Raw genomic sequence first — 27,006 nt, forward strand, 5'->3', positions numbered from 1 at the left:
GAGCCGAACGAGGGCGGTGGTCTTACCCAGTCTGCATACAGCGACACCCTCGGTTATGGACACATCATGGAGCATGGTTACGAAGTCAACGAGGTGAGGCTGTGTACATGATCACTCCCAGCTGATGTTTGGTGGTCATCGATATACAGCATAGGCAAGCGTATTCCTTACCAGAAAAAAAAGCTGACGTTGCCGAACTCGACACCACACCGCCACCACAAACCACATCAGCTACCGCCAACTCCCGATGAAACGGCGCACTGGTTAGGCCTAGTGGCCTAGGCAATGTCGGAATCCTGTCGGTGATTTGTGCACTGACTGGCCTGAAGCTCTCAAGCGCAGCTCACCGTCGCTATGTTTATGCCAGTTAATGTCATCCGATTGAGCGCCCACATCACACGCACAGGCTGGACCATATAACACTATATGTAGCGGAGTTCTGGTCCGTGTGCGCACGCCTTTGTGTCCAGGGAATCAATCAGCAGTGCACAGAATCGGCCAGCAGCTAGCTGTACTTAACAAGGGCAACTTGAAAATGATAGAGTGTGGAGACAGGCATATGTATTTTGGTCTGCTACAATTGGCTCGGTGAGACTGCAGTCGACAAGCCAACGTGCCTACACTGTAAGCAAAAATTAGCCGAAATGGGAGTTTTATCGGCTTATCAGCCCCAATAACTCCCATGCCCCAAGCATTTACTCCGTCATTGCGGAGTGAAGACGGCATATGTCTTCATTATACTCCGATAGGTTAGGAACGGAGTATAAAAACGACATGACACGATTATACTCCGCACGGAGTTTCAGGTCACGTGGTTGAAAACTCTCCACGGAGTTAATAGCGACGTGCGTGCGTGTGTCAGCGCGCGTGCGTGTGAAGCTTGTGAAGCTCCAGTGCCTTCGCTGGTTATTTCATGTGATCATTTGCCGAGAGAACGTATCATCAGTGCACCGAGTAGCTGCAACGACCGATTAGTGTTTTGTGTGAACGTGTCAAGGTTATTTGCACTCGCTGCTCAAACGCGCTGGACGTCTTCCCTGGGTTGTACGCTTGAAAATCCGCGATAATATTTTCGGTGTCCCAGAAAACGCCAATGCGACAAGATGTCGTGCGCCTGTGCAAGGCATGTTTTGGCTGTGTACAGCCGCTCAATCAACGAGATCGCGCCGTTTGTACATTGAACGCAAAACGATTCGTGGTATACAACTGTCGGTAGCAGTTCACAAACCTGAGCAAATTGCAGCAGAAAGTGCGACTTCTCCGTCACAGCGACGATTACTAATCGAAACAGACGACGAAATGTATCACGCTGCCTCCTCGTTGCGTCGTCTGCAGCCGTCGCTGCCGCTTCCCTGGCAATCTTATTGCAAAACCCAGTACCCAAAACAACACCAGATTATGGGCCCGTGTCGCGCGCTGCATGCTGGGGCGGTAGTCAGACACGGCGTACTGGTGCGAAAAAGAGCTCTAGCGCGTTAAATACGCGGTTCCCGGAAACGTGTATATATTTTTATTCTATAAAGAGCAATAAAAAACGTACTAGTGAAAAAAAAAAAAGGCGGATCGGGAATCGATCCATTGACCTTCAGATCCCCAAGCGCGGTACTTCACCACTACGCCATGTCAGCAGGTGCGAAGTTATGAATAATTTACTAAATTTTAGTTAGATATAGAGACATCTCGTACAGATAGTAAATGCGTTATCGTCCAGCAACTAAAACTCACGCCTGTACCAGAGAAATAAAGTTGCTGTTCTTATTCAGTAGTATGCTTGGAAGTGTCACACCATCGATTTTCACTTGCGATAGGTACTTTAACTACGAAAAAAGTCCTAAATTAACCGCCGACCCGGGAAGTTGTATGGGCTGTTACTACTGATTTCGATAGCCGTTTCTTGTTCTTCAGGCATGGGATATGCAACGTTTTCTAAGTTCAGTGATGCGATTCAATTGACACGTCCGTTTAGTCATATATCTTCGTCAGAGAAGCGCAGGCTAGTGATGGCAGCCTTCGGCGACAGCACGTATGCTTGTGTTTATGACGCGTCACATCGGCGCGCATCACTTCTTGTACTGGCACCGGAGACACGAAAGAAAAAAACGGTTTACTTAAGAACACCGATGCGAAAGTTGAAATATGGAGTGATGTATCCTTGTTTAGACTTGTTGGTTCCTGAGCCCAGACGCGCCGATAGCGTGCAGACGGACTCGGCGGATACGCCTGAGCTTCGGTGGGGACCGATCTCGGCGCGGGTAGCTGGCGAAAGCTAAAATGCGTGTGTTTGAGCCCCAGAACCTTCTTATAGTACAATAGGGAAAGTGGAAGCGCGCGAATCGCCTCAACTTCGTCATCGGTGCGATAATATCAATCAGCGGTAGGCTTCGAACTCGGGGCCCGTTCGAGCGCGTCTGAACAACTTCTGGATTTCATGTCCACTCCACAACACTGCGACAACGGCGACAAATCCCAGTGATATGTTACGCGCAAACCACTAAAAAACGCGGCGTCCTCTGCGTCTGCGTGATTTCGTTCAAGAATCTAGCTATCCGCCCAGTCAAAAGGGAAAATGCAAAAAACGAGAGTGATCTTCAGTGTCAAATGTGCATGTATAAGCAGGGCAGCTTACGCACCTTTGCACCAAGCTGCGACACGAAATAGAGTGTTATGACCCCAAGATATAATGTTATTTAGGACAAGAGACTAGTATCATGCGATGAAATTGTATAAAGCATTACATATTCAGCAGCGATCGTCCTCGCGCACTGGAACCAGCGCGGCACAAACACACCCAGCGCAGTTTCCAGTGCGAACCAGCGAACTGCAGCGAGAACCAGCGCCTGTACAGCACAAACCAATGCGCCCGAGAGTCATGGCAGTGGAACCAGCGTCTCGTCCAGTGGGACCCAGCGTTCTCACTGGTGTCCCGTCAGTCCTAGCGAGCGCCAGCGTCCCCATGTGCGATCCAGTGTCAAAAAAAATTACCGACGATTACGTTACTTCCTAATGCGAAATTTGAGCGCAGCAAATAAGCTGTTTCACCTTTTCGATAGATTGAGGCAAAGAAATCGAGCAACACATGTATGCGCTATCACAGAATTTTTTTTTTTTCACACGTATTCCTTTAACAAAGACTCCATTAACAGTTCTTGACAGTCATGAAGGAAGCTTTGTGGTCGGAGAAATAGACTGATATATGTTCGACTTGGTACACCAATGCTTGATTCTCAAAGACGAGATCTATACAAGTGCCTCGCGAGGTTGTCACAGCCGTGGGACGCGTTACGAGCGAGAGGAACGGGATGTTCTCCCGCATAAGTGTTAGGAAATTGCTGTTTGTCTTTATGTCAACATTAAAGTCCCCCACTACTAACATCGGTGTGGATCGATGGACGGTTAATGCGAGTTGCAGGAAGTGCACGACGTCTTTCGTGAGTGCGGTAGCGGACTCACGAAAGCGGTATCAGTTGGTCGCTGCTAGCGCTGGGGGGATGAAAGGGGGGCGGAGCTGGTTATGAGGCCGACGACAACGCGAAACCCAGGAACGGACGCCAAAGAGCCATTTGTGTAGCCAGCCCTCCTCCACAGTCTCTCCTCCTCCCTTCCATCATCCTCCCTCGCCCGGAGAGCCGACAGCGCGCATGCGCGACGGCGGAGCAGCGGCGCATGCGCGGCGGCGGAGCGCGGCGGCGGAGGCGAGCTGGTTACGAGGCCGACGCCGACGACGACGACGACGACGCCGACGACGCCGACGACGACGCGAAACCCAGGAACGGACGCCAAAGAGCTGCGCTCTAAAAACGTGCTGGTTTCACACTGGAAGGCTCTGGAAGCAACAGACTTGAGCCTCTATGCTTGAGCGGCGGCGCTCTCCCTCGCGTTCGGGAAACACCTGCTTTGCGCGCGATCCGCCTTGCAACGCGTCGGAGTGGTTTCCGCGGCGATTCGTGTGGTATATAGGAACAAGCCCCTGCAAACACGACCAGAATACTCGCAGCCAAGAAGCTGCAAACAAACGTCTATGCTCAGCACTCCTTCGTTTTACACAAAACGATCTTACTAAACGCGAGTGTCGATGTTATGTCGACCCGATGTTATCAACGCGAGTGTCGCCGCAGCGGAGTGCCGTCTATTTAGGCTCCCCTTGCAGCCGCTGATATCGCTGGGAGCCACTAGGCTTAGAACCTATATTCGTCAGGTCAATAACGTCTCTACAATTTTGTCATGTCTGATGAAAATGCCACTGGCTGTCTTGGCTTGACATTGCTTTACTAAATGTCTTGACATGGTTGGCAGCGATGAGCAAACACATACGCAAGCCACGCAAACCACCGCGACTCACGATCGCTGTGCTGCCCGCCTATATACGAGTCAACTTGTATCGCGGATCTCGAGTTGTGACTAAATTAATTAACGTCGTGCCTCAGGGTCAGGCTGGCCACTTTTATAACGCCGGGCCCTTTGGAGCTGGCTACTTATATAGGTCGAGGTGGTCTTTAAGCACAGTTGCAGAACCAATGAACCAAGAAAAATTGCCGTCAGCTGACATTGTCTGGCCATGACATAAATAAACTGCCAACATATTTAAGCAGCACACGCATAATCACGTCACTGTAACCAGAGATGATGAATAGTGTAACCTAGTGTCTCACGTTACCAAAGTTATATGTGCTATGCTGAATGAAATCTCTATAAGCTAACGCCAAGACAAACTGCCCTAATCTAACTAAACATAGAAAATTAAGGCTAAGCTTTAATAACATCAGCTTTACACGTGTGACAGGTAGGCCAGTACTTATCGATTCACCCTAGCTTATGGAACATGCTAACCTACCGAAACTCCTTTAAAGTGTAAGCTGCTATACCATATCTAATACCTGTCACACTGGACGTTTTAATGTCATAGGATGCAAATTACATTCAGTGCAATAAATGCCATTCGACCTGTGGTGGTGGTACACAACAAAAATTGATGTCATTCGGTCATGATATCAATGGCAATCATTGCAAAAAAAAATTGGTGAGAGAACAAGGGCAAGGTATATGTAGAATGTCTATGTAGAAAGTCAATTTATTTTAACATATATATGGCGTGTCACTTCACCAGAATAACACGCATATAAAACTTCCAATTCCAGAATTTCTAGCCACTACAAGCAAAAACAAGGCTTGACCAGCTTAGTAGCCATAGCCAATAAATTGAAGACAAACAATACGACTGACATGGCAGTGCTGGACGACGCTCGGTTGCAGTAGCCGAAGCAGTTAGTTGATGTGTGCTTTGCATTGCGAACAAAGCAATCAGAGGAAGAAGCGAGACTGTCAAATAGATCCATACAGGCGCCCGACTGCTTGCAGTATAACTGACTAGTAAAGCGACAGCCGCCAGACGCCACTGAGGTGGAGAGTAAAAAACATTTTGTGAAAGCCTGCCATGCAGCTTTCCTTTAGTAAAATAGCAGATGCCTTAAATAACACAAAATTAATTACCTCTTTACATCACTGTTTCTGAAATTATGAATGCTCAATGTCATTTTAGTCATTCACCACGAGTGCAAAGCTGACTGATTTTTTTCAGATTCATTTGATTGCAGAAGTAATTCGATTCTAATGGCATTAAATATCGCTGCGTAACAACCGAATAATGTCATTCAATGCTAATGCCATTCGATTCGAATGACAATAAAATTTCCAGTGTGACAGGAGTATAACACAACCACTTGTGAGCCACTGGCCATGTTACCACTATCCATTCATCTTTAGAATGCTGATTAATTATGTTTCAGAATGATTTCATTAAATATGCTAGTCCTATTCCCCAGCCTGTGTGAATCAGTCACTTGTGAAGAAACTTTCCATGTTTCAGTGAAGTATGGGTTAGGTTGCTGCATCAGCTCAGATAGGGTACCAGAAATTGTTTCTACCCGTCAAATGACGAAACACAAGTCTACAGTTACCTTCATTGCCTTTACATTGCACTTATTGTGCAAAGTATAAATGGTATTGCAGCTTTCGAAAAATTGATTCAAAATCAGCTATTTATTTTGCATCCGTATTTTGCTCATGGTGCACATCTTTCTACAGAAATTGCTATATCAATGTCAGCAGTAGGAGCAAAACTAAGGTAGATCATTCTTGTCGCAGATTTTTAGAAAACATTTGAATATGAAGTATACAGCAAGCAATCAGTGCAGGCTGAAATTATTTATTTGCTTCATGACTTACAAACAACAGGCGATGGAGGAATCAGATTTTGTGTATTCATATAAATACTTTGTACGTACAAAGTAACTATGCACAGCACAACATATAATACTCCTGAATTCATGTCGAAAGATTGTAACGCATACTGTTGAGTAATATCTCATGGTGTCTTTTTAACTCTAGAAGTGAACAGTGCACCCATAAAATTTTTGTAGTTGGAACAAATGATATGAAGAAATCATATATACTACTTCAGATGAGTAGACAATTACATCTGCCTTTAACATAGTGCACAGCCCTCAGCACTGAGAACATGCTAGAGATATTGACACATCATAGCAAGATTCACATACTGTAACAAGTTTAAATATTTTGCTTTACAGCTCGATGTCCAGAGCTGGATTGCTATTATCTTGTAAAATTACCACTCACGCAAATTTTCAAGGAATAAAAAGCCGGATTATTTCAGCCCCATTACAGATATTTCTTTTTTTTATTATTATCAAGCAAGAACGTCTATAAAAGGCCACTCATTGAAGAAGGCAAACAAAATACAAAATTCCACAATCACAATGCAAGGTCATGCAAACGGCTCGTGGGTTCTATCGCAGATGCAGGTAAATCACAAAGATAACGAGGAAACACTACGTAATCGCGTTTATTCGCTGGAACGCACTGCAGCCACTTGGCTGCAAAAACATCGTACACGACCGCACATTTCTAGCACACACCACGTAGGACACATGTACGCTGCAGAGATATGTGTTTTTTTCTGAGGAATGTTCGTGAGTCGCACGATAAACAGAAGGCACGGGCGACAGGCGCGCAACCCGCGCACATTGAACACACCGGCATGAAAGCAAATGCGGACGACACCAGCGTAACCTGCGCTAGACGAGTGATGAACCCTGCTAGATTTGATGCTTTCCGACTGAAACAGTTACAACACGCACGGAAACATCGCACGCTGCCCAAGCGTACATCTGATACCGTGTCAACAATTCCTGAGGCTACAGTTGATGTTGACGACAGCAGAAAGTTATTTAAAACGAAGTGACAACGCACGTAGCACGGGCAGGAGCTCATAACGTCATGAAAAAACTTCAATACAGCTGACTTGAAGTGCAGATCTCGGAGGCCATACTTTTGCTGGCTGCACACGGCAGTTGTTCAAAATCGAAAATATGCCATAAAATTTTTTTCTACAGTGAAGTATAACGGGCAATATAGACGCTTCAATGTTTTTTTCTCTCGCAACTATACGTAGTTGGGCGCAATACGGCACAAAATGAGTGCGTACTGGTTATTATTAATGCATCACGGGGGCCACACAACCGCACAGGTATACAAATGACGCTCGCCCCATGCGATCGGTTGGTGGCGCAAACCACCACCCTGTTTCAAAGGAGACGCTCATAGCATTCATTCGTCTACACTGCTCTCTATTTCGCAACTGCCGGTCGCCGGTCGGTTGCGGGAGCCGTTGTGATGTGTTTGTCTAATCGTGTGGTTTTGTGTTTGGTGTAACGAAATGTGACTTGGTTCGCGAACACAGAAGTGCCAGAAGATAGCTTGTGTCTCTCTGAAAACTCACCATATGCGTGGCGTGCCAGGCAAATGGGGACCAACGATTTTCATGCCCTGGAGTGCGTTCTCTTTTGTGTCTGGTTGTGGGAAGTTCGCTGGACGTCGCAAAGAAATAATGTGTATTATTAGCGTGCCTCAGCTCGTCCACTACGTCACGGCGTGTAGGCTGGTTGTCGACGCAGCACCAGCAACTTGGAGAGCGCTTTTCGACCGCGTCGTACCATTCAAAAGGTAAGTAATCGTGCTTGCTAACTACACGTGTATTGTGCGTGCTTCTCGTGTGTGCACAGAGTGCACGAGCGTAAAATAGAATCAATAGAACTGCCACGGCAACAGTGGAACCCGTGCTGATGCTTGCTGAGCGCTGGTTGTCAGAATTTAGCTAGGCAAGTTTATTGTCTTAATGCGAAATTGAAAATGATTATAAGCGTTTTCTTCCGTTGAGAAATATTACGTTCGGAAATAATCGTGTTCATTATGTGCGCCTGTGCGTGAGCTCCCGCTTTTCTGCTTAAGTTGCATAACAACGCTCATCTGCATCTTGATAGATTCTAACTGCAATGACGTTTCCTCGCGTATAAATGCTTCTACGTGGTAAATAATCTCTGCTTACGCGGTCCTGAATTTACGAGCAGTTTTAGAAAGAAAAAAAAAACGTAAGCAGTCAAAGCTTGCAACTGGTACAGCTTACTAAAAATTTTTAAGACAAGATGTGTTGACATAACTTATGCGTAACTAAACATGACACGAGACAGTTGCTTAAACTAAGTCATGAAAAAATTGAATTGGTATGTAAACAAAGATTTCTTTGTAATGTGTTGCTGCTGTGTGTGTGTTAAAAATTTTACGGTGATGAAGGGGTCCCGCTGTTTCCACCCTTCATTATTGCAAACATTATTTTCGTGACTATTTTTAGATGCTCCTTGCATGCGTTCACACTGTGACAGCGTTAATGTGCCACTGCTATAAATTAACTGCGAACTTTCCGAACTGATTTTGTAGTGGCGAGGCCGTAACCCACACCAGTGTCCACATAATGGAGGAGCCAGCAGAAATGCAGGGAAATCTTGGATAACTGCCATAGCGCAATGTGTAATCTGATTGCTTGGTTCAGGTATGTATGATGTGTATGTGTTCCAAAGAGTAGGACCTCGGTATCATTCGTGGATAAGTTTATCAACATATTACTCAACACAGCTTACTAAGTAGGCTAAGTATTTTTGCAACTTGCTGCTTATTTGTTTTCATAGCTGTTATGCACATATTGTTTTCTATATAAAACTAGATCTAACATGTCCTGTTATTAAGTATTTTTTCTTGCATCAATTGCTTGGATGCAATTTAAATTTCATTTTCGTTTGACAGAATAGTTCTTGCGGAAACCCGCAAGGTGGAGAGAAGTACTTAATAAAGGGAAGATCAAACATCCACCTATTCGTTGCAACTGCTGCAAAGGAAACCTGTACGGGTTCCTCAAAAGAGAAGCCTCGAAGTTCAAGAAAAATTCGTCATGGTCCGGGACTTGAACCTGGGACCACTGCCTTTTCGGGGCAGCCGCTCTACCATCTAAACTAACCAGGCAACTAGCAAATGGTAGGGCGAAGTCAAATTTGTCAACAGCTGACAAATTCTGTCTGATTTTCCCTTTATAATTTTTGAAAGAGCGTAGGTTTGGGCATGTTGGTATTCCATAACTTTTAGGTTTTTGACACACAAAAAGGGGTGAGAGACAGAGGTACGATGCGGACACAGCGCTAACTTCCAGCAATTGTTTTATTCTGCGAAGTGCTACACATACATATAGGTAACAGGCAACAGCGTACGCATGCGCATATGTGCTGGTTTCTAATCAGATGAGACAGCAACGAGACGTGTAATGGAAAGTTAAGATGATATCGAAGATGAAAAAGCGACCATGCATAGCCAAAAAAATTTTGTAATTGCAAGATTAGAATGCCATCTCCATCAAGCCACCCTTTGTGACACGTTCAAAAAATCTAATTCTTTTTTTGAAAGATCGATTGAAGGGGCGTGCTAACACAGATTATTGAAGCAGCGAAGATCGCTAGTTTGGGGAATGCTCGTGTTAGTGCACCTTCATTCGATCTTTCAAAAAAAGAATTAGCTTTTTGAACGTATCATAGAGGGTGGCTTGATGGAGATGGCATTCTAATCTTGCAATTACAAAATTTTTTTGGCTATGTATGGTCGCTTTTTCATCTTCGATATCATCTTAACTTTCCATTACACATGTCTCGTTGCTGTCTCATTTGATTAGAAACCAGTGCATATGTGTACCGCTTTGTAGAATAAAACAATTGCTGGAAGTTAGCGCTGTGTCCGTGTCGTACCTCTGTCTCTCGTCCCTTTTTGTGCACTAAAAGCCTAAAAGTTATTATTTTTGCTTAGTACACGGTGTATTTCTCACTCTATATTTTGGCTTTATTGTTTTGAAACTGTTTCCTATGCTGCAGCCTTTATTTCCATCTTCTTTTCTGTTTATTCTACACGCTTGTGCAGTTTCTGTGCACATAAGAATTCAAAGTGTAGTGGGCCAACTATGTTGCATGTCTAAGCACATGGCGTGCTTACCATTGTTTAACATTCATATTTGCAATTATTTATCTCTTGTTCCCAGAATAACTGCCACTCGCAAATACACATTTGATGAGCCTGAACTTTTTGAAATGATACATGAAGGTCATTATTCACTGTGCTGCAGTTACTGCTCTAACATATGGGTAACAGCACAAACATGATCACAAGAAAGGGGACACATACACACAGTGCTGGCAAACAACTGGTTTTATTGGCAAGGATAGCAACCTTATATATGCCAGTGAAGCAAAGGAAATGAAGGGGAAAACATGTCAAGGGTGATAGCGTGCTAACCACGCAAGCACAATACAGCCAACCAAGCGCGACAATATGCAAACAATTATTTTTCTTTGCCGTCTGAAGCCCCCCCCCCCCCCCCCCAGTAGCCACATGCAGAAGATCAAATTCAGCATCAAAGAGAGCAAGAGAAGGTGTGCTAAAGCACCTGCTACCAAATTTTCTAATGTGGTAGCCTTCTAAACTGATGCGTGCGGTCTTGTCACTGCCCTTTCCTAGAATCGTCTCTTTCAACCAGGCCACCCAGTCCGTATACTTGCCAACATTCGCAACTAAATGTGCATATTTATCATCTGGTTGTTTCTTTTTTTCACTTTTTGAGCGTGTGCCCCTAAACGGTCATTGACACAGTGACCAGTTTCGCCGACGTAAACCATCCCACATGACGTGGGGATGCAATACACCACTCCAGTGGACATTTTACTAATGGCGGTTGGTGGTTCTTCTGGCATCCACGTTTTCTGGCGTCACAGGTATGTGGCCACAACTTTCCCAGCTCAATTGGGGCAGAGAAACAAATTGGCACACCGTGCCTACTTGCCACCCTCTTAAGATTGTGGGAAAATTTATGGATGTAAGGGACCACCTCTGTTTACGTGCCTTCCATTGATCCTCAGCCATTGTACTTCCTGATCCTCACTTGAATTTTGGAAGTAGGATTTCAGAAACAGCAGTCAAGACCAAGACGGGGATCCTGCAGCCAAAGGCGGCTTGCCTGATTATTAAACGTGGTCTTAATCTGATGTGGGCACAATTTTTGGAGAGCTGATGCCATACACAATACCGCTATACCTCTCTTAATTGTCTTGGAGTGTGCCGAGTCAAAGGGCAGCAACTCCTTCTTAGCCCGTCGGTAGTAGCCCCAGCAAACATGTCCATCACAGAACCTGATTTCTAGGTCTAAAAACTGTAAACTTGAAAGGTACGGGAGTTCATGGGTGAAACGCAACCAATGTGCATGTTTGCTAAAAATAGAAAATATTTTGCCTAATGTAGAGGGGTAGGGGAAGGTAGGCTGCTTTTTTAAAAGCACTAAAACATTCTCAATATACCTAAAAAACTTTAAAACCGGCATCCATTAAACATCTGTTCCAGTGCATTTTCCACCTTGGCAAGAAAAATGTCAGGAAGAATAGGGGCTACGCACAAGCCTATGCAGATGCCATCGCGCTGCAGAAATGACTACTCGTCAAATACAATAAATGTAGTTAATTTAGGGAAAATGAGGTATCCACCAAATCGTAGCAATTGCTACAAAGGAAACCCATGCGGGTTCCTTAAAGAAAAGCCTCGCAGTTGAAGAAAAATTCGTCCTAGTCCGGGACTCGAACCCAGGACCACTGCTTTTCCAGGGCAGCCACTCTACCAGCTGAGCTAACCCGGTGGCTAGCAGGCAGTAGGGTAGCAGATGTCAATCGTAACAATTAATTGCTACGAGTGACATCTGCTACCCTACTGATTGGGTGGATGTCTAATTTCTAATTTTCCTATAATTAATTATCTCCACCTTGCGGGTTTCTGCAGAACTATTACCACAATAGAAGTAGAGTTCAAATGAAACTGCAATAATGATAGAAAGTTATGCACAGACAAACCGACAGTGTTCTGGAAGGATACGTCGCCGTTTTCAATGCAGTCTTTGACACACGCTAGCAGTTGATCCTGCGGAACTGAATGAAACAAGTCCTGCACGTCTGCTGAAAAACCGAAACCAACATGATCATTTCCCTCTAAAATCTACTACTGTGACTGATTGCTTTAGAAGAAATGGGTCGTTCAAAGCTAGCGTCTTGAGCTTCTTAGCAAAAACTGGCAAACACACTTCTGCCACGATCCCTCTTCACTAACAATAGTGCTAAACGGAACTTCGGGCTTACGTGTCTTGGCTGTGAAAAACCCCCTCAAACTGTTCCCTCTGCTGTTAGATATGTCCCTGGCAAACTTTTTGAGGTCTACTTGCTTACAAAACTCAACGAACTTGGTTTTTACTTGCACTTCACTTTTCTCTCCGGGGTCAAAGTTCTTATTAGCCGCTACCAAACCTTTTTCATTGTAAATTCCCTTGGGTAAAACAATGAACCCACCCTTTGTCAACTTGCATAAGCATCACGTTGTTACCCTTAAAGAAAGATGTCATTCAAGAATCTAGTACGGTACTAGTCCGGGGTTTTTGGAGCAAACTTTCGCAGGCAGTCAGTACCTTCAAGAAGGCAGCTGTCCCGATTATCATCTTTTCCTGAGTGGCCACTTTTCGATTCATTGCAGTGATATCATGCGCAGGAAATCAGCTTGGAGCCCAAACTTGGATCCTTTCTGCAGATGTTGCATAATCTTCTCTGGTATATGGACGTCCCCCATGACGCTGACATTGGCTAAGACGCAACTGGCTAAGGCGATTGGTCTGTAGGAGGAGAGCTCGTTAGGGTATTTCCCCGGTTTAAGCAGGCCTACAACGCGACTGCATTTCCAAGAATCTGGAACATTTCCTGTCTCCCACATCATACTATAAGATAGAAGAAGACGTCATGATTCGATGCCAAGATGGGTAACGTCGGCACCAGGACCAGACGGAATCACATACGTTATGCAAGGGAATTTTCAATGAAAAATTTTTGGTAGCAGCTAATAAGAACTGTGTCCCTGGAGAGAAAAGTGAAGTGCGAGGAAAAATTAAGTACGTTGAGTTTTGTAAGCAATTATGCCTTGGAAAGTTTGCCAGGGACATATCTAACAGCAGAGGGAACAGTTTGAGGGGGGTTTTCAGAGCCAAGACACATACGCCCAAAGTTCCGTTTAGCACTATTGTTAGTGAACAGGGTCGTGGCAGAAGTGTGTTAGCCAGTTTTTTCTAAAGAAGTTCCAAGGCGCTAGCTTTAAACGGCCCATTACTTTTAAAAAAAATCAGTCGCAGTAGTACAGTTTTTAGAGGGAAATGATCATGTTGGTTTTGGTTTTTCGGAAGACGTGCAGGAGTTGTTTTATTCTGTTCCACAGAATCAACTGCTAGCATGTGACAAAAAGTGCATGGAAGATAACGGCGACGTATCCTTCCAGAACACCGTTGGTTTGGCCGTTCATAATTTTCTATCTTTATTGCAGTTTTATTTGAACTCGACTTTTATTGTATTTGACAAGCAGCTGTTTTTGCAGTGCGATGGCATCTGCATAGGGTCTTGCGTAGCCCCTATTCTTTGTGAAATTTTTCAGGTCAAGGTGGACAACACACTGGAACAAGAGTTTAATGGGGGGCCAGTTTTAAAAATTTTTAGGCATGTTGACACTTATTTGGTGCTTTTATAAACAGCAGCCCACCTTCACCTACCCCTCTACAGTAGGCAAAGTGTTGTCTATATTTAGCAAACATGGACGTGAGTTGCCTTTCATCCTTGAACTCCCGGACCTTTCAATTTTAGGTTTTATACCTAAAGATCACGTTCAGTGATGGACATGTTGGCTGGGCCTCCAACCCACGGGCTAAGGAATTGCTGCCCTTTCACTCGGCACTCTCCAAGACAATTACGAGAAGTATACAGGCGTTGCGTAAAAAATAGGCTCTCCAAAAATCGTGCCCACATCAGATTAAGCTCTAAGTTTTCATAATCAGGTAAGCCGTCTTTTAGCTGCAGGGTTCCCCATCTCGGTCTTGACTGCCATTTCAAAAGTCCTCCTAGAAAAGTTCAAGTGTGGATGTGGAAGTACAATGGTTGAGGATCAACTGAAGGCACCTAAGGCAGAGGTGGTCCCTTACATCCACAATCTTTCCCACAATCTTAAGGTGGCAAGTAGGCACGGTGTGCCAATTTGTTTCTATGCCCGAAATAAGCTGGGAAAGTTGTGTCAATGTATATGTAATGCCAGAAGAACCACCAACCGCCGTTAGTAAAATGTTCCACTGGAGTGGTGTATTGCATCCCCATGTCATGTGGGATGTTTTCTGTCCGTGAAATTGCTCGCTGTATCAATGACCGTTCAGGGGAACACCCACAAAAACTGAAAAAAAAGCACTAGATGAGAAATATGCACATTTAGTTGCACACGTTAGCAAGTATACGGATTGTGTGGCCTAGTTGAAAGTCACGACGATTCTAGGAAAGAGCAGTGACAAGACTACGCGCATCAGTTTAAAAGCCTTGCACATTAGAAAATTCGGTAGCAACTGTTTTAGCACCCCTCACTTTGCTCTCTTTGATGCTGAATCTGATCTTCTAGGTGTGGCTATTGGGGCTTCAGATTGCAAAGGAAAAGGAAAATAATTGTTTGCGTTTTGTTGTGTTTGGTTGGCTTCATTGTGCTTGTGAACTTGGCACGCTGTCACCCTCGACATGATTTTCCCTTTCATTTCCCTTGCTTCACTCTGGCATATACAGGGTGTGCCACATAACGTGAGCCAAGAATTTAAAAATGAAAGGCGCGTGTGAAGGGAATTGAACGAAACCCATACTATTCACAATAGCCCATAGTAACTCAGACAATTTTTTTGTTTTCCCCATAACTTGCTAATTAAATAAGTTTAATTACAGAACATTTAGTTATTGGCTGAGGACCCCAAGTATGGTACGCAGATTTGTAGATTTGTAGAGCACCTTCAGAAACCACCGATCGAATTATTTCCTTTACTAAATGTCTCATGTAGTCCTTTTTTTCCGGGTTGCAAAGAAAGCCCACGAAATATGAAGAAGGCCACGTGATGGAGCATAATGGTATTGTGCTGCTCTCAAGCGTGTGTTCGGTGAACAAGGTTGGCTGCATCGTGACTGGTGACAAGAAAGTGGCAGGGCATTCTTTATCTCATTGGCACCGCTCCGCCTGCAGCATGCATTTTCGCCATCATCCGACGGGAGCCGACCTTGTTCACCGAAGGCACGCTTGAGAGGAGCACAATACCACTGCGCAAGCACTCTGTCACGTGCCTTGTTTCATATTTTGCGGGCTTTCTTTGCAACTCAGAAGAAATGACTATGTGAGACATATCATAAAGCAAACAACTCGATTGGTGGTTTCTGAATGGGCTCTACAAATCTGTGTGCCATACTTGGGGTCCTCAGCCAATAATTAAAGAGTTGGGTAATCAAATTTAATTAATTGGTGAGTTATGGGGAAAACAAAGGATTGTAGGAGTTGCTATAGGCTATTGCGAATAGTATGCATTCGGTTCAGTTCACTTCCAACGTGCCTTTCATTAAAAAAAAAATTCTTGGCTCAAGTTATGTGAGACACCCACAAGGTGTGCTGAGACACGCAAGGCGTGCTATCCTTGCCAATAAAATCAGTTGTTAGTCAGCACTGTGTGTACGTGTCTGCCTTCTTGTGGTCTGTTTGTGCTGTTACCCATATGTTTCGAGATGAACCAACTCTCCCAAAAGGAAGTATTGATGACGTTACTGCTGTACTGAGGTGTTTTCTAGTAAGCTTGATTTTTTTCTCTCCCATTAAAAAAATTTTGGCAAGCTATGCCCATTCATGCAAATAGGCATTGTAGCAGTTAAGAGTCTATGTCCAGTTACATTATATTTCACCTTAAGTAAACACAGTATAGATCACATAGTTAGCCGATAGATTGTGTATTGATGCTCAATCATTAAAGAACACTATTTCGTACATAGTGCTCAATTGTCTCGTTGCTTTTGCTGTAGCATTTGCTCGTTGTTGCTAATAAAATGAATTGAATTTCAACTCCACCACATAGAACATTCCGATTGGCACTTCTGTAATTTTAATAGTGATAATCAACCAACAAGCCCTAATTCAACAGCTGTCATGAATAATTTCTAATACTTTGGGTCCCTTTTCATGTGTTCTGTTTCACATTATGTATTTGGTCAGCACAGTGGGCATTCTTCTATTCAATCTGCTTGGTGCTGTTGAGGTCAGAATATCTTCAACCAGCAAGTTTAAATTATAATGCTATCCGTAAAACTTTGATTACTGGGCAGATGAAAGCATTTTATCTCATTCTAAACGTATCTTTGTTGTAACCACCAGTGTCTAGAGCAAGCATCATATGCACAGCAACTCATAATAAGTTTTAACGCGATAGCGTTAAGGAGCTCGTGTCGCAGAAAAGCCGGTGTCGTCGGCGTCGGGTGTCGGCGTCGGCGGCGTTGACCGTGAGCGATAAATCACGGCAGGCGCTTCATAAATAAAAAGCAACTTCCAAGATTGGCCCGGCGGGAATCGAACCCAGGTCTCCGGAGTGTGAGACGGAGACGCTACCACTCAGCCACGAGTTCGATGCTTCCCAGCGGTGCAAACGCGCCTCTAGTGAATGCGGTGTTGCCTTCGAAACCAGCCGTGGAAAGTTATACTGCGGTGTATATCGGTAATTATGAACATGTAACGTACAGAAGTCACAATTACACGAGTTGCGAAGTGCGTTTCCGCTGCATTTCTTTTGCGCTTTCCGCACACGCAGAGCCATCTTGCGGCAAACACAGAAGACCCCCTCCTCTCAATGTACGGCGCTGCCCCGACAGGAGGCGCGCCGCGCGCGCATTGGGACCGCTGCCAGGCGCGTCGCGGGACTCCCTCTCCCCTGACGACGCTTCGCCGGGCTCCCGGTTTAGATTACTATCTATCTCTCTGCCCGTGCCGATCATGGCGTAGATCGTTTCCCCTCCGAGACACCGAGTTCTTTGGTTCGTTTCGTTCGCTCAGGCGCACGTTTCGTTGTCGCGCCGAACGCTGCGTTGCTCGACGTTCACCGCGTGATAGGTGGGCGCTAAGTCCGATGCGGGGCGCATCGTAAGTGATTGCTGTGCCGTAGCGCATTGTCTTATACCCCTTGGCGGGTCGACGGGAACGCTGTCGCGTCCCACTCTTGAAGGCGAAGCTTAAGCGTCCTCCAATTTTTTTAAGTTGGATGGGTGAGTATGTATAGCTAAGTATACCTGTGCATACATATACTTTCTACATATTAGCTAGTGTTTTAGCCACACGAAGCAGCCTATGTTGTGTTTGCTGAAGTCAAATTTATGGTTGATGCACCTGCTTTTTTTGTTGTGCACTTACACTTCTGTGGTCTCTTAAGCACTGTAGTCGTGTGACAGCTGAAGTATTGCAGTAGTGTCAAAGTTAGCGTGCTTCACTATGCCAACACATACCTATCACCGTATTCGTGCATTTTCTGAGAACCAGCTGTGTTCACTAGTTGAAATTTGTAGTGTCCTTATGAGTTTGCTGTTCAGTTCATGTAACTTTTCAGGACAGAATTTGCACAGGGAGGGAAGGGAGACCAAACAACATGACTGCTGCTAACAACTGTCTCTTTAGTTTCATGGAAGGATTAAAAATAACAATATCACTGGATATGTGCTTATATTATGCACAAGTTCTTTCAGAGGGAAGATGTAAGTTGTGATATAAAGGAATTAAACCACGATAAACAGTATTTGCATAAAAAGAAAAGTAAATATGTGCAGAATAATTTCTATTCCTTGTCATCTAGAAAGGACGCTTTTTTTGCGTTGGCAATGAGGGCTGGCTCACACGTTTTATTTATGTGGCACGCCTCACTGATTTCTCTCGTCAATTCTTCACCGTGGGTGGAAACAGATGAACAATCTTAATTTAGCCTGAGGCCCTATCGCGGTAATGCACGGCCTAGTTGGACGAGCATACTGGTGATTGTTTTGGCACACATTTGGCACATTTAGCTATGGCCAGTCTGCCCTGTGTACATTTGACCACATTTGAAAGGAATACAGTACACTGCCTCTCGCACACACTAGACAAACTTGCTTTAACCAAGGAAACCTCGTTCGCCTGCTCGCCTTTCTCAATTCACTTGTGTACTGTTGTACATGTGTATACGTATGTATGTGTGTACAAATGTGTATCCCTAGCAAGCAATCTACAAGCGAATTGAGAAAGGCACCCAGGCTAGGGATAGGGAGGCTTGCTTAGTTAAAGATACCACCAAATTTGTCTTGTGTTCGTTAGCAGTAGTGTAGTCTATTCCTTTGATCATCTGTATATTTGGTCAAATGTACATTGGGCAGACTGGCTGGTGCCTCAACATGCACCCAGGAGAGCACCATATGTCCCACATGACAATGCATTGACATGACTGATGCTATGCATCAGATTTAGATTGTTCATCTGTCTTGTTCACCTCTGGTAACTGAATGGCCAACAATAACAGTAAGGAATATCACTTAAATACTGGGATGTGTCAGTCCGCTCTCATTATGATTGCGTGAAAAAGAGGAACACTCTCTAAATGACACAGAATAGCAATCACTCTGTGCTTTCTAATTCTATTTGTTATGCAACATTTGTCCTCATTCTAAAAGAACGTTTGTGCAGTACAAGTGCACATGCAGTGTAAATATTTTCTGTATTCCTTCCCATAAAATAAACACTTAAACATTGAATTGGTAGCTTTTGTGCCCTGTGGTCTCTCTTCTGTTCCTTGTGTTGTACGCAAAAGTTAAACATGAACATGCACCAACTTTCTCAGTTACTCGTCAGTCAGTGTTGATAAACTCAAAATGTTTCCAGCCAGAACATTCTTACCATTTATGTCACATCCAGTCAGTATAGTACTACTCTGGCTTTTCATAAAGCATGCTAATATGTACTTCTGCATTTATAGTTTATGTAATAATAGCCTAACAGCACAAGCAAAGAGTTGTAGAGATACAAGCTGTATTTTGGCTATCACTAATTGCTTAGAGGGTGATCAGAGGCGGATACTAAGAGAGCTCTTCTGATTGGATGGTACAAACCGAACAACACCACAGTAACTTTCTCTTGAGCGAGTTGGTCTTTGCTAAATGCCATGCTGTTGTAGTGCAACAAACTGCAAAAAGAAAGATACGAAAGGACAGAAAGGAGGGAAAGAAAGATGGCACTACACTCACAACTGTTTATTAGGCACAAAACTTGCTACATATATATTGCGCACACTCTTGACATCAGGAGCAGCAAAAAGAGCAAGTGACAGGTCATGTTGTTCGTGTGAAACCCAACATTTTCATTTCCACATCATATAAAAACATATGTTTGACTAACGCATGCTTGACTACTGATCCGAATGTGATATGCCTCTAGTAGTTCCCACGCGGTTTTATCTCTACTCTTACCTGGGATTCTCACCTCAGAAAAACGTGGCTTACAGGAGCACGATTTGCAATGTGCAGAGAGATGGGTGGTCATACCCTTTTCTAAATTGTTTTTGTTCCCTCATTCACACAATGGCCAATCTGCCCGACACAGGTTTTCCCATAACTTAGCGGTGTCTGGTAAACCACAGCAGTGGACAGCTTTTCCACATAGCTTTTTTGTCTAGTTTCAAGCATCATGTCCAGCAGCTTTTAAAATTCCATATTTCCTCATTCGGTCGTCACCTAGTGGCAGAAACCTCGCTGCAGCAACTCAGATGTAACAATAATCTGAAGGGGAGTGAGGGAAGTAAGCACGATTCCCAAAGAAAGGCTCAGGTGGCACCTTATTACCACAGGGTGAGCCACAGCCTCAAGGCGGTGAACAGGTATGAGGTACTTGTTGTTTTCTTCCTCGAACAAGCTGTCTTGCCTATGTCCCCGAATCATAGAGTGTGCAGTGCAGACGTACATTCAAACATGCAAAGTGCTACGTAGAAAAGTGTTCCACTGCTGTGGTTTCCCAGATACCGCTAAGTTACAGGAAAACCTACATTGGGCAGACTGGCCGTTGTGTGAACGACTGAATGAGGGAACATGCAAACAACTTAAAAGCGCATATGAACGCCCATTTTTTCTGCGTATTGTATACCGTGCTGCTGTACTGTAAGCCACGTTTTTCTGTGGTGAGAATCCTAGGTAAGAGTAGCGATAAAACTGCGCAGGAACTGCTAGAGGCATATCACATTCGTATAACTGGTCAAGCGTGTGTTAGTCAAACACCTGTTTTGTTATATGATGCAAAAAGAAATTGTTGGGTTTGACGCAAACAAGATGACCTGACACTTGCTCTTTTCTTCCCCTGATGTCGAGAGTGCGCGCATATATATGTAGCAAGTTTCGTGTCTAATAAACAGTTGAGTGTGTCGCCGTCTTTCCCTTTTTTCTGTCCTTTAGAACCTTTCTTTTTCCAGTTCTTTGTGCTGCAACACCATGCCGTACAACCTGTACCACTTTCTACGCTTCACAAAACTGAAAGTCAACTTGGGCTCACTGAAACTGGTTATGTATTGCTTGTGTAGTCTCTTTAAAGATTGCTTTCAAACAGAGGTAAGTTATATAATTTTGTGTGGAGCCCCTACACTAATGCTACTGGACATACTTCTTGCTGCCAGCAGTTATTGACATAAAACCAATGGCCGATTGCACAAACAATAAAAATGCATAAAAAATGCTTGATGTCAGATTTCTCAGGTTCCTGTAAACAAAGCAAATTAGCTGCTTTAATGAGAAATTTTGGCAGACTGGGTGGGAATAGAACCTGGGGTGTGAAACAAGGACACTTCTGTGATGCCACAATATCCATGTGCTTTTGGAAGTAACCGTTGCAGATGTAAACGCTACTGAGGGTGAGCTTTGTGTTGTGCCAAGAACTAGGTCCTTATAAATCGGTTGTCAGTCCCTTTAAGGTGTGCCTACTGTGTGTGTTATATTGTGCACGTCACATTGCAGCCATCTGGTTCACTAAAGATGCTTTCACGTTCCCACACGTAAACAGTCTTAACATGCATCTGCCCTTTTATTGCAGGTACACCTAGGAAATGTATACATTGATGAGGAGTGGCACCTGCTCTAGTACCATGGCTAGGACTCCGTGTTCTGCAAAGAACTGGCGAAACTGGTGTGGGGAGTTCTGGCACTCAGGATAGGAGCATCACAGGGGCTCTTTGGTGGTGCCTTCTGAACGACCGCAATGTCATTGAGAAGCCGGCATTGAGCCTCCATAAATTGGAAGCTGTGGACAGTATCATCGACATTGATTCAAATTTGTTTGTGTTATGTTTGTAACAATACATGTATAACAGTGAAATGATTAATTTTCCAGATGCACTTGTTGCATATCTTTCGAGATGTGGTGCCCCTGACCGTAGCCTAGCAGACATGCTGAGAGAAATTAAGTAAGCGTGTAATTTCAAACATGTGTACATGCAGTAAACCTCATTAATTTGAAATCGTGGGGGCCATGCGAAATGACAGGACTAAGCAAACGCAACTAAAATGGTTTAAAATATATATTTATGTTTTGGCTTCCCACGGGAGACTTGTTCACAATGAAACCAGCAGCAGAGTAGGTAGCGTTCTTATATGCAGCTCAAAACACGATTAAGGTACTTGGCATACATGGACACGGATGATTAGAGATTCAAGATAACGACACGTAAAATGATTTCATTCCTTAACAATCGAGCGATATTTTTCCTAGCTAATTGTGACGTAGTTGCGCAGTGCTCGGCCAGGGCATTCGATGCAAAGTTTTGTTTCTGGACATCATTCCTGTGCTGTTTAAGTCTTTTGTTGGAGTTACTGGTTTCTTCGATGTAGACATACTGACAGTTCGCACACCAAAGGCCCTACACTACGCCTGGGAACTTGTTTTTTTCCGTACGGTCTTTCACATGCATGAGCTCGTGTTTAAATTTTGGAATGTGCACAGTCTCCACTTCATATGACCACAACGCATGCAAGGGCCTTGCTTATGCAGGGGACATATGGTATTGAAGCCCATCTTTCGGGGGTCCAGGGTGGGTGGGTACTGCGCAAGCCAGCTGGCACCCTACTGTGTCAATGGAGAACTCAGGGTATCCACAAGCCATCAATTCCCAGTGCACAAGTGAATTGTCTGCCATGTGGTCTTCTGCTGTTGTGCACACATTTTTCACCCAACAAAGGAGAGAGCAGACAACAGACCTCTTTTGCGAAGCAGGGTGCACCAGTGTGTAGTTGAGGTAGCGCCTTGTGTGAGTTAGCTTCCTAAACACCTCGAATAACAGGTTTGGCCCTTTACGTTGCACGAGGCTGTCCAAGAATGACAGTTGGCCTTAAGATTCCAATTCTATGGTGAACTTAATTGCTGCTTGCATTGCTGTTTAAGTGAGCCGTGAAGAGGTGAACATTCTGTTGTTGCAAAACTCTGAAACAGTCGACATATCTGGAGAAGACCTTAGGTGTCAATTAAACGAATTAACCTTGAGTTAAACCTCGACCTCTTCACGGCTCACTTAAACAATATGCAAGGAAAATTAGGTTCACCATAGAAGTTTAATGTGAAGGTCAACTGCCATTTTTGGACACCCTTGTGCCACGCGAAGGGCCAAACCTGTTATTCGAGGGGTTTAGGAAGCCAACTCACACAGGGCGCTACCTCAACTACACATTGGTGCACCCTGCTTCGCAAAAGAGGTCTGTTGTCTGCTCTCTCCTTCGTTGGGTGAAAAATGTGTGCACAACAGCAGAAGACCACATGGCAGACAATTCACTTGTGCAGTGGGAATTGATGGCTTGGGGATACCCTGAGTACTTCATTGACTCAGTAGGATGCCAACTGGCTCACGCAGTACCCACCCACCCTGGACCCCCCAAAAAAACGGGCTTCAATACCGTACATCCGTGGCATAAGCGAGACCCTTGCTCATGTGGAAGAGCACGGCAGGAAGAACAAATCCTGACAGGCTTGCCAACTGTCACGAATTTCAGCGCTCCAGGAATGGACAGAGACGCAATGAAAATACGTTAAATATTTTTCCCAAGACAACATAACCCAAAACAAATGAACAGCAAAGTAAATGCGCACAGAATAAACCCTGTACACAAAAGAGATATTTGCAAAACTAGGTATATAATCAAAACAAATTAGATATTATCTGTATAATGTTTATAGTCTGACTGGCCAAGTGACACAGTCCCCAAGAATTGAATGTTCTGACTGTCAGAGTAGCAGTGAACGTCCGCATGGCGTGGTACAAGATGTCAGTCTGCGTAGTTGCAACACAGCGTAGACATAGACCTTCATTGTGAGTGACGAGGTTGTAGCCCCCTTACGAGACTTGCATTGCACAGGACGCAGTCTGGACTAGTCGGGCATTCTGTGGCTGACGTGGTCAGGTGATTGTGGCACTGGACAAGGCCGGTTACGGCAGTGTAGCGTTGGGCCGGGGTTGCAGAGCATAGTCATGGCGATGTAGTCAGGTCTTGGAAGCTGTTGTTGGCCAACTCTTGGATGTCCTCTCGTCTGTCCGTGGTCCCAAGCTACTACTTCCCATCTCCAAAGCACAGCTAGAGATGCGACTGCTGTGCTTCTCATCCATGTCAGCAATGCGCGCTGCTTGGTTTTCCTCCCCTTTTCCTTCAATTTTTCTCTGACACTTCACATGCTTCCTCACCTCATGTATCCATTCTCCATTTCACTGACCAATGTCGTCTGCTCCACATTATCGCACATGCTCTGCCGGTGACTCGTGACAGTGTGAAAAGGGAAAGCATGGCAGCAAACATATCCACGTGTCAGTCAGCACTGTGTTTGTCTTTCGTTTTATCTCATCTGTTGGTACTGTTCCTTGCCAAGGTGGTTTGTATTGAACATATGAAAAGAGTGCAGTGCAAACCGGAAAAGAGATAGTACCCCGGCTTGAATGGAAGCATACTCCTTGACTTCAGTTGCCCAAATGGCCAGGTGTGTACACCTTGAGACACTCTAGTTTATGGCATTGTAGGTCTTGAAGGCCGTGGAATTGGCTAACATGGCTAACACTTTTCTGCATGCTTCACTTGATGATTCTCGTAAACCGCAAGTGTTCTCAGCATTATGTTCAAATGCCTTATGCCATTTTAATGTGATATTTAACATGCCTTCCTTCTCTGCTACTAGTGCACTTTTTATTTCGTTGCTTATATGTACCTTTTATTTACTTATTAGTTCTGTAATATCTGCATTGTCATTGTCTAACAGCGACACGGTTACGAGGTGTTTCACAATGGTTACAGTCTATATACATTTTTATTTATGTGCAATATATGCAGTGCCATTGAGGCTTCCAACATCTTATGGGATGCTGTTAAGAAAAGTTACACTGTGGATGCAGCTGCATTAAATGTAAATGCAATGCTGGTTCGGAGCCTTGAACTTGTTTTGAAACATAATTATCAACAATTATAAAAGTTACCTGCATATACCTTGTTTGAATACGTAGCTTATTTGCACGGTTTCTTAATAATTCATAATTTTTGTTGCTCGCATTTTATTATACTGGCTTTGTGTTAAGTAAGCAAGGACCTTGCATGGCTGCTGCCGTAAAAGCAGATGCCAAGCTGCTGCTAGTGTGCATGCAGGCTATCACTAATACAACCAGCCTTGACCATACTCGAGCGCAGCAGCACTTGCTGTGTGTAATCAAGGCTGTGAGCCAGCAATCAGGTCCCTTATTCCTCTAAAGGGTGTGAGAAATCTCTTATAACAATGTTGTCAGATTGGCTCACTAAAACTTCATTTGGGCCTAGTTGGTACATAACTCTGAACTTGACGTTACAGTGCAAACACCTAAGACGAACCACAAGAAGCGCCAGTGTGTATCGTGTCTTTTTGTGGTTTGTCTTAGGTGTTTGCGCTGTAACGTTAAGTTCAGATTGGCGCACTTCTCTGAAAGATTTTTTTTTTACTTTTTATCCTTCCCAAGATGTTGTGGAATGAAGCTTCCAAAAGTTGTCATCTCAACTAGTCCACATGTTCTTTTATGATGCGGTCTGCAGCACTGCCTGTTTTTTGCCTTTAATCATCAGAAGTGAGCCCAGGTGGTGGTTCTGAGGCTCTGTAAGCCTTCTTGCACCAGCAGCATTGTCCAGGTGGAATATCAGTAAGGAAGCTTGGATGATGGCCATCAGAAGCCCACTTGTCATTATTCTGCCACATTTGTTGGTTTTCTTCAGACTGCTTTTTTTTCAATGTTATTGTATTGTGTTAAGAAATTTAAGCATGGTGTATGTTCGGAGCTAAGGACTTGATCCACCGGCTTCAAAGTTCCTAGAGTCAGTCTGAGCAAGGAATTGTGAGGCGGTGCTGCTATTAAGGGCATTCACTTTCACCCGCTCTTAAAATCGGGGTACAATACAATGAACATTTTACCATCCCTTACGACTCTCTCTTAGCCACTATGTTTGCCTTTCGGTAATATGGGGGAAAAAAGCAAAGCTGAACTCTGCTTTATTTAGTCCACTCTGCCAGCTTGTCACAGTAAAAATGGCTCTGTTAGTGCCTACCAGAACTTTCATTCTCCTAATCATTTAATTTTAAAGTGCAATAAGTGTTTTGGCGTCTTCTCAACTTTTTGCTGCTTTAACTCTTGCACATGTCAATATCAATGAGAAATGATGTCCTCTTTACCTTTTGTAGTACCACGGTCTATATTTGTCGGAGAATGCACTGTTATAGCTGTGTTATTTCTACAATGACTGTATTGCACCTTGTTTAGGCACTTGTCGCTGATTTCCATGAATTTTTTATGTACTTCATAAGGTCTTGGCTTAAACCTGCAGCTGGATGAGTTGCTTTCTATTCTTACTATTTGGTTTGTGCTGATAACACATGGGCAAGAAATAATCAAAAACCAGTTGAGAGATTGTGCTTGCGTCGTCCATTTCTTCCTTGCCTCTGCTTATGTAATAAATTTATTTTCTCCAAAGCACTACTTTGCTTACTTTTGTTTGGATCTTCTAGCTTGCAAACCAATATATTGTGTATTTCTCAGTGTGGAAAATCAATATTGAAAATTCTTAAATTGGCATACTAGCCGAGTCATGTGAACAGATACTCCCATATGTTGCTGTAAAACCTCCATGATCAATGTAAAAAAGTATTCCCATAGCTTCCTGCAAAAGCTCCGTGATGGATGTAAACACATGCTCCCATAATTCCCTGCATAAGCTCCTTGATGGAGGTAAACATATACTCCCATAGTTCTCTACAAAAGCTCCGCGATGGAGTTAAACACGTGCTCCCATAGTTCCCTGCAAAAGCTCTTCGATGGAGGTAAACATTTACTCCCATAGTTCTCTACAAAAGCTCCGCGATGGAGGTAAACACGTGCTCCCATAGTTCCCTGCAAAAGCTCTTCGGTGGAGGTAAACATTTACTCCCCTAGTTCCCTACAAAAGCTCCGCGATGGAGGTAAACACGTGCTCCCATAGTTCCCTGCAAAAGCTCTTTGATGGAGGTAAACATTTACTCCCCTAGTTCCCTACAAAGGCTCCGCGATGGAGGTAAACACGTGCTCTCATAGTTCCCTGCAAAAGCTCTTCGATGGAGGTAAACATTTACTCCCATAGTTCTCCACAAAAGCTCCGCGATGGAGGTAAACACGTGCTCCCATAGTTCCCTGCAAAAGCTCTTTGA

The 27,006-nt window shown here is 44.1% G+C and overlaps 1 protein-coding gene across 1 annotated transcript in view; it reads left to right on the forward strand.

The window, feature by feature from the left end:
- Positions 1-6: 6 nt before the first annotated feature.
- LOC135921651 (uncharacterized) overlaps positions 7-27,006 on the forward strand; it is an 88,121-nt gene continuing 61,121 nt past the window's right edge. Inside the window, exon 1 of the mRNA XM_065455925.2 lies at positions 7-93. The gene's annotated coding sequence lies outside the window, so the exon portion shown is untranslated. The remainder of the gene's footprint in view (positions 94-27,006) is intronic.

The sequence above is a fragment of the Dermacentor albipictus genome, unplaced genomic scaffold (assembly GCF_038994185.2).
Source record: "Dermacentor albipictus isolate Rhodes 1998 colony unplaced genomic scaffold, USDA_Dalb.pri_finalv2 scaffold_15, whole genome shotgun sequence".
Taxonomy (NCBI): domain Eukaryota; kingdom Metazoa; phylum Arthropoda; class Arachnida; order Ixodida; family Ixodidae; genus Dermacentor; species Dermacentor albipictus.